Genomic DNA, 13,290 nt, shown 5'->3' on the forward strand with positions numbered 1-13,290 from the left:
TCAAAGCGCTCATTGACATTACTGCCCTTTTTCTTTTTTTCTTTTTTCTTTTTTTTATAGATAAGTTAATAAAAATACCTCAAATTTTTTTATTTTCTCTAAAAAAAAAAAATCCTGAAATTAAAAAAAAAATTAAAAATATCATCTTTAGATTTGGTCCGAAACTATTCTACTTTGTTCCAAAAATACCCTTATACTAAGCTTTACGAAAATACCCTTAGTATTATTATTAATGATAAAAAAATAAAAATAATAAAAATAAAAAAATTTAAATTTTTTTAAGAAAGTTTAAATATATTAATGAATGTTTGGAAAATTTGATACTATTTTGTAGGTATTTTTTTTACGGTTTCCAGGTAGGTAAAAAATAAAAAATAAAAAAATAATTAAAAAAAATTAAAAAAAAAATTAAAGTTATTATTAAAAATTTTGAAAGTTAAAAAATATTTTACAGTAAAAGTGCAAAGTTGAACAATATTTTTATTAAATCTAAATTATTAAAAATATTATTGAACTTTGTACTGGGCTAATGCTAAAGACAGCTAAACTTTCTAAAGTTTCAATAATATTTTTAAATTTTTTTTAAAAAAAATATTTTAAACAATAACGGTTAATATTTCGTTTCAAAAATATGAACTTTCTTTCAAAATATCTTTTAAAATTTAAAAAGTGTGTTTCAAAAATACCTCGAACAAAAGGTCAAGATTACCCTTCAACTACTCAAATCTTGGTCAAGATTACTCTTCAACTACTAAAAAAGAAACCCTTATCTTTCTTAATTTGTAGGTTAATTCGTCCTTGGGTTAATTAATAAAAATAAAAATAGATCATGTAAATATATTTTCAAAAAAAATCTAATAAAAAAATACATCAACTACTCAAACACATCAATTTGATATTTTACCCAAATTTACCGAAAAATTTAATCAATCCAACTCAATTCAAACTATAAAATTTAGACTCAGTTAATAAATAAAATATTTATAATTAAATCGAATTTAACCTTTTAAAAAGAACACGTCGAATTTAACCTTTTAAAAAGAACACGTAAAAGTGTTTTTGTGTTTGAGCTAAAGTGTAACCTTTTAAGAAGAACACGTAGTAAAGTGTTTTTGTGTTTGAGCTAAAGTTTTAAGACAAGAAAGGCGAAGTATATACATTTTGATCAAGTCGGTTTACTAATGGGATGCGATACAATTACATACACATATTCTTTTATTTAATTTTATCATTATTCTTTTATTATTTATTCTTCAAATTACTCTTAATATTCTTTTATTATTTATTCTTCAAATTACTCTTAATATATTTTATTACTCTTAATATTCTTTTATTATTTATTCTTCAAATTACTCTTAATATATTTTATTACTCTTAATATTCTTTTATTATTTATTCTTCAAATTACTCTTAATATATTTTTTTAAATATATATTAAAATGAATGGTAAATTCTAATTAAATATTTAAAAATAAATAAATATCTTATAAATTAATATTTTGTTCTTGTTAAAAATAAAAATTTAAATAAATAACCGGAACATAACTAAAATTAACCCAATTCAAAAAAAATTATAATGGATTGGAGTTCATTATTTAATGTGGATTGTTTAGATTGAAGAGATATTCAATCTAAATATTCGAGTTGAATGGAAAAACTATCTCAACTCGACTCAATCCCAACCCCTTACATTAAAAACTACTTAAATTTTGCACAGAAGCCAGCATAGTTCAACATCAAATTACACAATACAAGAGAACCACCATCTCTTGACCGGCGGCAGTCGGATCTGCCGTCGGTCCGGTCGGCAGCAAAAAGGAAACACAGAATCTGAGGGTTGTTTAAACTAAAAATAGAAAGCGAGTAAAAAACGCCCCAATCTCAGTGCTCGAAAATGGAGAAAGGCCTCAAGGGGACCTTATCTAGAAAGTATTTGGAATTGACGGAGGCGGAGGTTGCAGGAGAAGGCGGCGACGCAGCCATGGGAGATAGCGGCGAACAAACAGTGAATCTGTCGATCTTCAAGGCGGAAGTGGAAGCTAGGGCTTCTCTGTGCTCTTCTTCGTTAATGGTGTCCAAAGCTTTGGGCGTTCTACGCCGCATCACAGAGACGAACTGTGGAGGGCACGCCTCGCTGATGAACCGAGCCAATCGAGATGTGGCTGCCATTTTTGAAGATTAGGGCTTCGAATTTGAGAGAAAAATTACAGAAGAACGAAGAAGAAGAAAGGGGATTTTGCGCTTGTGGTGAACGTAGCACAATCATGGGCTTTTATAGGGAGAGGTCATGGCTATGACGCTGCCACGTCATGACTTTCAACGGTCAGGATTTAATCAATTTCCATTACGTAAAAAATTTATTATAAATGCTAAAAAAATGGTAACAAAAAATTGTTAATGTGAATATTATATTATTTATTAATTTAAATATTTTAATATTTTAATTTTACGTTTTTGAAGATTTTTCAAACATATTATTGGCATTGAATATTATAATATCTTAATAATTTAAATAATTTCTTTATTCTTTAATATATTATAAACCCTCAATTATATCGTGTTAACTTAAAATTAATTTATCATTTTATAAAAATATTTAGATACGTGAGTATGTCAGATTGTAAATAAAAACTATTATTGAATTGAATTATATCGGGTTAAAATTTTCATTAATTAGATAAAAATTAGTATTTATCCACTAAACTAGCAGGAGGGCAAACAGGAAATTTTGAATTTCGATCCATGCAGTAACATTACGTAATTCTTCCGTCCATTGATAACGGGAGTACACATCTAACCAACGAACCAGTGACAGCTGACCCTCCAAATCTTCTGACCGCTTAAGATTCCATTCGGGGTAAAAAAAAGTCATTGAGAAGCTTGAAAGATGAATGCATAATACCCGTTCTTTAATACCCACTTTCCAAATCTCGCGAGTGGCTAAGCACGAGACGAGGCATAACTTCTACTCAAACAGTTTATGTACCTGCAGACGATTTAACTGATCCTAGAATGCTCAGGCATTCCAAATATTGTGTACTTCCTCTCATATCCTAGCTAAATATTCATATCAACGTAGAGAATCACAAGTCGAGATTTTTTTGGGTCATTAAAACGTTCGATAATTGTCCCTTTTGTTTGGGTAAGAAATTAGGTGTTTGTAAATGGATATGCATGGGTGGGGCGAGATTGTGCAGGCAGTCCAAGTCAAGGGTAGCAGATAGACTACTAGAAAGCTCCTTTTTGAGTATTAACGCCTTGTGCCGCCCTCGGCGCCCTCTTGCTTTCGGTATTAATTGCATGAAACATGACAATGCAACAATGTGTGTTTGAACAAACCCTAATCAACCTTCAATCTAGATGCCCTTTTGAACATTATCATTTGATTCCCTCCAAATTTGCACTTTATCTCTTTCTCTTTGATTGTGATAACTCATTGCCCATTTGCCAACATGTTACGTGAATTCTTCTCGTGGTATCGTATCAGTGTAATGATGTATATTTAAGACGTGTTTTGAATGTTTAAGTGTTCTGTAAAGCTTTCCTGATGCATTCTTGATTCAAAACCAACGAATAAGTCAGCCATATGAAAATCGCACTTTATCGAGGAAGGTTTAACAATTACTTAGTTCCAGTGATAGTAGATTATAATGCATTTTCACTCTAGCGGCATTGGACATGAAAAAGGTCCAAATGTCATACTTTTACAGAGTGTCCACTACTAGTAGATATCGTCATCTTTCGGCTTTTTCTCGAGGTTTTTAAGACGTGTCTACTAGGAAGAGGTTTCCACACCCTTATAAAGAATGTTTCGTTCTCCTTCCCAATCGATGTAGGTTCTCACAATCCACCCCCTTCGGGGCCCAACGTCCTCGCTAGCACTCGTTCCCTTCTCCAATCGATGTGGGACCCCTCAATCCACCCCCCTTCGAGACCCAACATTCTTGCTGGCACACCGACTCATGTCCACCCCCCTCGGGGTTCAACCTCCTCATTGGCACACCGCCCCTTTGGGGCTCAGCCTCCTCGCTGTCACGTCACCTAGTGTCTGGCTCTTATACCATTTGTAACCGTCTAAGTCCACCACTAGCAAATATTGTTTTCTTTGGGTTTTCCCTTTCGAGCTTTCCCTCAACGTTTTTAAAACATGTCTGCTAGGAAGAGATTTTTACATGGTTATAAAGAATGTTTTGTTCTCCTCCCCAACCCAATGGGATCTCACAGGCAATGTGACTTGTGGACAAGCATATCGAGATACATAGCTCACCAGCTAAAGCATATATCTTAAACTAATATATCTTAAGTTAAAAGATTGAATGTTCGAATTCTTTTTCTTACATGTCGGAACAGATATATTGAATAGAACACGGAAACACGCCTACTTGTCGGGAGAGTAAATTCACGGATAGGTAATTTCTCGAAAAAATAATAAAGAAAATTAAAAAAAAATGAGTGAAAAAATAAAAGGGCCCATAATTAGGGTTACATGGGGAACACATATCCAATGCAATCTTTTTTGTGATCTAAATCTCTTTGCCTTCCAATCCACGGCATCAAACCCTTTCAACATCCACCTTCCAAACAAACACTTTTCTTACTACAAACTCTAATTAATGCAACTTTTCGACTCTAATTTTCCCGCTTTCTCGCCTTCTTCTCCGACCGACAACCCATCTCGTTTAAGACGAGCTAAAAACTAACTCGATATGATTCAAAAGATTGAACTGTTTCTATATAAATTGTGAAAATCGTATGAGTTGAGTTGGATTAAAGTTAGTTTGAATTATTTAAGTCCTAAATTATGGATATATTGTGAGATCCCACGAGGATTGGAGAGGAGAACAAGTGCCAGCGAGAACAGAGTAGACAGATGGTGTATCAATGAGGACGCTGAGCCCCGAAGGGGGTGGACACTAGGCGGTGTGCTAGCGAGGAAGCTAGTCCCTAAAGAGGTGGGTGGATTATGAGTTTCCATATCGATTGGAGAGAGGAACGAGTACAAGCGAGGATGCTGGGTCTCGAAGGAAGGTGGATTGTGAGATCTCATATCAGTCGGTGAGGGGAACAAAACATTATTTATAAGAGTGTGGAAACCTCTCCCTAGGTAAGCATTTTAAAAATCTTGAGGAAAAAACTGAAAGGAAAAGCCCAAAGAGGACAATATTTGCTAGCGGTGGGCTTGGGTTCTTACATATATTGTCGTCTTTTATCGTACTATCACACATTGCAGGACTATATATTTGAATAAATTGTTGTTCTTTGTAATAGCTCAAGTTCGCTTCGGCCATTACGTATGGCCATCTACCTCACGAATTAAAATCGTGGGGCCCAAGATCCTCGCTGCCACCCAATGTCTCGTTCTATTACTGTTTGTTATAGCTCAAGCCCATCGCTAACCGATATTATCCGCTTTGGTCCATTATACATCCTTATCAGCCACACGATTTTAAAACCTGTCTTTGTAACAAGGTTTAATAAAAATATAGTCAAAATTTTTAACAAAACTTAACGTATTTTAATTATATATATCATTCATATATATGCATAATCACACATTTATATAGAAAATTTAGACACCGTCTGATAATTTTTTTTTTTTTTATAATTGTTTGATGATAAAAGAAAAAATTCTCCCGTCTCCACTCATATATTGGAAAGACTTCTAGTTTCTCGATCGGAAAGAGCTTTGACAGTGAGTCGAAAGTATTAGTGAAAAGCAGTTTCCTATCTAGGACTATTCCACTCTTCTTCCCGTGCCAAACAAAAACAATGCTAACATAGCACTCACTATGAAAGCTCCGCTTATTTTAAGCCGATCAATAATTCTACAGAAGATCAGATGTTAATTTAGGACATCTGAGTGGTAAACCAAAGGTTAATTTAGGACTCAGTGTTGATCCCTATAATAAATTGACTTTGGACGATTTGATGGGTACCAAGATTGGTTGTTCGACATTCGACAGTTTTGGTCGTAAACACAGTATTGCTATTCTCCTCAGCTATACGAAAACTTCAAATATTCGACTGCATACATGTCTATGCAAGCTAAGTAAGTGTTAAAATAATACCCTTAACCTCTTCCCGTGCAAGGTTGTTTTTCACGACCAAGGAGAACCATGCAATGGTGCGTGAAAAGGAGAGATGATACTCAATGCTTGGGTTTTCAGAATCCCGCTACGTCTACTTCTTGTGGCATTGAATCGAGGTTGTCCCAACGATTTTTATCGCTCCGTCAAAACATTTAAAATTTTAGCTAAATTTTTGAAAGCTATAAGATGGAGCATGCCAAACATCCCCTATTGGCTATGCCCTCACTCCACCGTGATAGCAACGGCCGCGGCTGCCAAGGCCTTCCGCCTGTCCACACAAGCGCCACTCATTTAGCCCTAAGGTTCAACATCAACATCACTCATGCCGTATGAACTATGCCATATTAATGCTTAAAGTTTTTTAGTATCGTATCTTCCTTTATCCACTCCCATTTATTCTTCATATTTTAAATTTTTATTTATATCTTCTATGTCGTTTCCTTGAATACGTTATCTTTGAAGCTATGCTTAATTTTTAAGAATTTATTACGAAGGAGAGTACTTCTGTGTTGGGTGATCGGTTAGGAATTTCTCGAGCAATGACAAAACATACTGAAGGAACGTACTTGTAGTTGGTTTGTGAGGATAGTTTTTACTCTAATTGTAACGACGCTAGATTTCTACTTAATCTAAGGTCGTTACTGTATACGTATCATAGTCATTTTATGCTAAAATAATTCATTAAAAACTTTATTATAAAAAAATTGTCATGGACTTACATGTTTATCGGAAGGTATTTAAACAATTCAAAAAAAAAATTGAAATAAAATAAAGTTGTACTAACATATACACTATGAATTTAAATGCATACTAACCTCTAGTCTACGAAATTTAAATCCAGATTGTCCTATATATGTGTCATGGTCTCCCGAGGTGCGAAACCATCGTCACGGGAATCTTGTCTTTACATGGAAAATAAAAATAGCACATGGCTTTAGTATTTTAAGAAATACTCAGTAAGTGATTCACTATTAGGGTTAGATGCAAGCACATACAATCATGAGTAAAATCTATCATATCAGTCTATATTCCCTTAGTTGAGTATCCTAAGTGGGTAATTTGATGTGTATTGACTGTTCTACACACGGCCCATGTGCGAGTATAGACCCATCAGTCGGTTTGCACACCTCATGAGCCCCTTTCTTGGTCGGGCTAGCATTCTCTGGAGCTATTGTTGGAGACCGATAGGAATAATGACCATCGCAACATTATGATAAACATAATAATCGTTTTATTGCCCGTAATGTATGTTCGTACCATTATAAAAATAGGGGTATTCTCGGATGCATGAACACACAATGATACATGGGGTCCCAACATTTTCTTTCAGTATCATGTAAAACAAGAGTCATACTAACCTTATATGAGGTCTCAACATGGTCCTGACTTGCAACAATTGTCGAGCGATCCCGCTTGGGTTTGATAGGTTTGGATCATTTTTTACTGGTTTTAACTATTCAAAGGCATTTAAAGTCGGTATGAATATTTTTTTTTTAGCTAGTTTAAATTATTTGGAGTAATGTTTAAATTATTTTAGGTAAAATTAAGTTAACCTTCGTATGTCATGACTTGGAATGTATGTTATATATGAAATGATGTATAAGAATTATGTATGCATAATTACCGAGTTTAATATGTGATAAAAGAATTAAGGTTATGATAAGTGCCAACAATGCTGATTTTTGCAAAGATAGAGATCCTTCTAGAATCCTTGCAAAACGTTCACAGAGAAAGTTAACTTAACGGATTGATTCCAACCAAGAGCTAGTTAGAAGATGAATAGATCGAACTTGAAATCTATGATGGTCACTTTTAGATACCAAGACAATTCACTCCAGAATTAGCTTGATCAAAACTAATTCAATGAATCGGTTTAAACATCAAACCTAAAGCAAGGTTTTGTTTGTATTCAACCATTCATTTTCCAAATATGAATATTACATGCCTTTAAATAGGCCCACAAGATAACCCTAACATAATACAGTTCAACGCCAGCTAGAAATCCCTTAATAAATGCTATTAAATACAAATTGAAGAAAATAAGGCATTCATAAATTGTCTTAATTGTTAATTCAACTACGAATGACAAGTCTTCTAATCACTTTCTAATGTCAATCACTCTATTATTTTCTTGATTTGATACTTGAATCTTCTTTGTATTGCTTCTTGTAATTGCCCGTTCGAGTACATGGAAGTGATCAGCTGTTGGATTCATATCATGATGGAAAATATGTGATAAAAGAATGAAGGTTATCTTGCATTATTTATTACGTCATGATGGAAAATATGGGGATCTCATGCATAATCATATGTTCACATGCATCGGGATACTTCCCCATTATGATGTACGAACATGTACACTATGAGACTGATTATGACCATCATGTTTACCATGATGTCCCTCTGGGTGTCCGGCAACAGCCCATCAACAGGTGCTAGCCCGACCAACAGGCCTAAGGGGTGTGCAAACTCGCCTGGTGGGTCCACGCTCGCACGTGTGGTCCAACTTAGCCCATACTAAAAAGCAGCCTAATACCAACAGTCGAGTCTATTACTGAGATTTTCTTAAAATACTCTAACCATGTGCTACTCTTACATTTGAGGTGAAGGCAAGACACTCATGTACAGATGACGGCTACGTCCTGACGAATGTCATGGAACCAATGTTAGGGTAGCTGCATTTATGAACTATTTTAAATGTCATACATGTCATAATTACTCTATTTACCGTCATACATGTCATAACGACTCTATTTACTCTCCTTCGCCATATTTTTGCTTCCATGTCGAGAACTGTAATCTCTGTTGTTTCATTCGTTAAGTTATTATAAGTTCTTAAACTTTTAATTTTATTTGTAACGGGTCTTTATAGTTCAAAATTATGGAGAATTTTGATTTGAATACGTTCTTGAAATGTATATTCGACATTTTCTTTTATAATTAATCGATTTATTAGACCTAAAATTGAACTAGTGAATTTTTTTAGATGTTGAATACATTATGAACCTACTGAACATGAAGATTGAACGTTTAAAAACTTGTTAAATACAAAATTAAAAAATTAAAGACCTATTCGACACAAACACGACACAAACTGTAACATCTCAAGCCCCCCACAGCAGTTATCGTCTGTTTTGAGTTTTTTTTTTCGGGCTTTTTCTTAAGGTTTTTAAAACGCGTCTGCTAGAGAGAGGTTTCTACACCCTTATAGAAAAATGTTTTGTTTTCCAGATGTGGGATCTCGCAATCCACCCCCTTCGGGGCCTAACCTCCTCGCTAGCATATCGTCCGATGTCCATGCCTTGATGATATCGTCATCTTTAGGCTTTTCCTTTTGGGCTTCTCTTCAAAGTTTATAAAACGTTGTAGGGAGAGGTTTCCACACCCTTATAAAAAAAAATGTTTCGTTCCCTCAACTCTGGGATCTCACAATCCACCCCCCTTCGTGGCTCAGCCTCCTCGCTAGCATATCGCCCGATGTCCACCCCCATTCGGAGCTTAGCGTCCTCGTTGACACAACCCCCAAAACCTAGCTTTGAAATCATTTGTAACAGCTCAAACCCATAACTAGCAGATATTGTCCACTTTGGACTTTCCCTTCCGAGTTTCTCCTCAAAGTTTTTAAAACGCGTATGCTAGGGAGAGGTTTCCACACCCTTATAAAAAAAAATGTTTCGTTCCCCACCTCTGGGATCTCACAATCCACACCCCTTCATGGCTCAACCTCCTCACTAGCATACCACCCGATGTCCACCCCATTCGGGGCTCCACCGCCCAAAACCTAGCTCTGATACCATTTGTAACAGTTCAAGCCTACCGCTAGCAGATATTGTCCTCCTTAGACTTTCTCTTTCGGGTTTCTCCTCAAGGTTTTTAAAACACATCTACTAGGAATAGATTTCCACACCCTTATAAAAAAATGTTTCGCTGGTCCGTTTAATAACCATTTGATTTTTAAAAATTATGATTGTTTTTTTCATCATTTCTCTACAATGGTTTCATCGTTCTTAAGAAAACGTTTAAGAACAAATGAATAGCAAATCGAGCGAATTAGATATCAAATTCAATCTAAGAAATGAAGAGATTTTAGTGTCAATTACCTGCTTATCAAGCTCACCAGCTGATAGGCATGAAGTAGTTTTGTAGGCAATGTTTGTAAAAGAGAGCTTGTCTAGACATAGCTGAAGCTTATTTAACTTCTCCACTACCAATCTTACTTCTTCTTTCATCAACTCTTCTTGGTACTTTAGATGCCTTACATTCCATTTCATTTCCCTTTCTTCCACCTGCACCAATTCGAGAAACCTCGATGTAGCTTTATAATGATACGATGTTGTCGATTTTCGGTACCGGCTTTCATGATGTAAGAGCTCAACCCCACCGCTAGCAGATATTATCCACTTTGGGCTTTCCCTTTCGGACTTCCTCTCAACGATTTAAAATACGTTGTCAGGGAGAGGTTTCCGCACCGTTATAAAGAATGATTAGTTCCCCTTTTTAACCGACGTGGGATCTCACATAATTTAATCTTTATGGTTTTAAAAATTAGAATTTTTGACGTTATAATTTGATAAAACCTTATGAGTCTTCACTCCAACGACTTTTCAGTGGACACTATAAGAAATAATGGATACGATAGCTTACAAAAAATGCTATCGTAGACTTTTTATAGCGTTTTTCGTACATTGTGACCGCCCATATTTTTAAAAGTCCGGACATTTTATAGAATTTTTTTAACTATAATAAATGCTATAACAGAAGATGAAAGTTATAGCTTATTAGGTCGAGTTTTAGTAGATTATATATAGAAAATCGTAAAAACTAAATTCTAACTTTCTAGAAACCCTAGAAACTAAATTTGTAATTTAACAAAATTTATATTGGGCTAGTCGTAAAATATAGCATCTAACTAGAGTTGTCCACAGTGAGGGCAGAGATCTCATGTAACACCCCAAACCCATCACTAGCAAATATTGTCTTCTCCTAACTATTTCTTTCTTAGGCTTCCACTCAAGGTTTTAAAACGCGTTTTTTAAGGAGAGGTTTCCACACCCTTATAAAAAAAAATGTTTCGTTCTCCTCCCAAACCGATGTGAGATCTCACAATCCACTTTTCTTCGGGGCGTAGCATCCTCGCTGGCACTCGTTCTCTTCTCCAATCGATGTCTGTTAGGTTATGGAGCCTGATGTTTATTTATAGCTTGGTCAACGGTTATATCCGATAAAGCTATATTTGGTAAAGCTATATCCGGTAAAGCTATATATGGTAAATAGCTATATATAGTAGATTGTTAAATCGAGAAAAGTTATATATAGTAAATAGCTATATATAGTAGATGGTTAAATCTGGTAAAGTTATATATAGTAAATTGAACTATATATATATATATATATCTCGTACTTTAAGATGTACTTTCTATTCTCGGTACTTTTTGTTGTACATACCGTCATCAATAAAAAAAATCCTTTTAACTAGAGTTCTCCTTGCAATTTTCTCTATCCTGTTCTTTGAGTTCATCTAGATCGAGCGTGTGCGTTGTTGTGCGATCCTAACAATGTCAATCCACCTCCCTTCAGGGTCTAGGGTCCAGCGCCCTTACTAGCACACTGCCTCGTGTCCACCCCCTTCGGGGCTCAGCTTCCTCACTAGCACATTGTCTGGTGTCTAACTCTAATACTATTAGTAAAAGCCCAAACGCATCGCTATTGGATATTGTCCTCTTTGAGATTTCTCTCAAAAAAATTTAAAACGCGTCTGATAGGGAGAGTTTTCTACCTCCTTATAAAGAATGTTTCGTTCATAGGAACACAGGCTCCTCGTAAAATGAATATGTATGCATGTGAATCAAATTCAAAAGGAGAGAGAAGTGAGAGAGAAGCATATAAAGTTTAAATAGCATACCATATCTGTTCAACATGGATAGCAACCAATGCTATGGTGATGGAGGAATTGGCTAAAGAGATGCCTAAAACTTGCACACATTATATACCAAATGAGCAGCCAAAGGAGTCCGTCAACTTTAGTGGCCTATTTTGATGTTCAAAAAGCTAGTCCAACTCAAACCAAGCTGCCATTTTTAAAAAATAAAATATGGTCTTTTTCAACGTCGGTAGAGGAGGATCGACGATACTTCCTCCTGTGGTGAACCTGAAATGTCGGCACGATGAACCCGAAGGTTTCCTGTCACAAAGATGTAAATAGAAGAATGGTTTAGTGTAACGTCCTTAATTTTCTTAACCTAATTAGTGACGTCACTCCATGCTTTCTTTAATCACGTGTGCTTAAGTTCATAATAAATACTTTTATAATAAAGCTATGGATTTACGTACTTAATTCAAAATAAGAAATTAAACCTAACCTAGTTTTAAATATAAAACAATTGTATTAAAATACCTATGAACTACCGATTGAAATTGAATGCTTTCTACTGCCCTATCATGCCCTATTCGAACTTCGATGGCCTTTCCAGCAATGTTCACTGTCATCCGCATGGGAGTTTTACCTTTACTTGAAAAATATAAGGGTAGTCGTGGCTATGAAATACTCAGTAATTCACTTTATTGTTGGGGTTGAGTCGAGGAAACCGAGCTGTTAAGTTGAGTTTAAGTCGACAGTTTCTAATCTATAGTGAACCTCTTAATAGGATTCGAACCCGTATGAAGTTCTGACCATTTGTCAGAGAAAAAAGAACGAATGGATCTTGTAGGATTTCCGAGCTGTCAAGTTGAGTCAAAGAAGCCGAGCTGTTAAGTTGAGTTTAAGTCGAAAGTTTCTAATCTCTAGTGAACCTCTTAATAGGATTCGAATGCATATGAAGTTCTGACCATCTATCAGAAAACAAAAGAATGAATGGATCTTGTAGGATTCCCGAGCTGTCAAGTTGAGTCGGAGAAGTCGAGCTGTTAAGTTGAGTCTAAGTCGAAAGTTTCTGATCTCTAGTGAACCTCTCAATAGGATTCGAACCTATATGAAGTTCTGACCATCTGTCAGAAAAAAAAAAAAAAAAAAGAATGAATGGATCTTGTAGGATTCCCGAGCTCAAGTTGAGTCGGAGAAGCCGAGCTGTTAAGTTGAGTCTAAGTCGACAGTTTCTAATCTATAGTGAACCTCTCAATAGAATTCGAACCCAGATGAAGTTCTGACCATTTGTTAGAGAAAAAAGAACGAATGGATCTTGTAGGATTTCCGAGCTGTCAAGTT

The sequence above is a fragment of the Cucurbita pepo genome, chromosome 9, assembly GCF_057944985.1.
Source record: "Cucurbita pepo subsp. pepo isolate OVF chromosome 9, ASM5794498v1, whole genome shotgun sequence".
Lineage (NCBI taxonomy): Eukaryota > Viridiplantae > Streptophyta > Magnoliopsida > Cucurbitales > Cucurbitaceae > Cucurbita > Cucurbita pepo.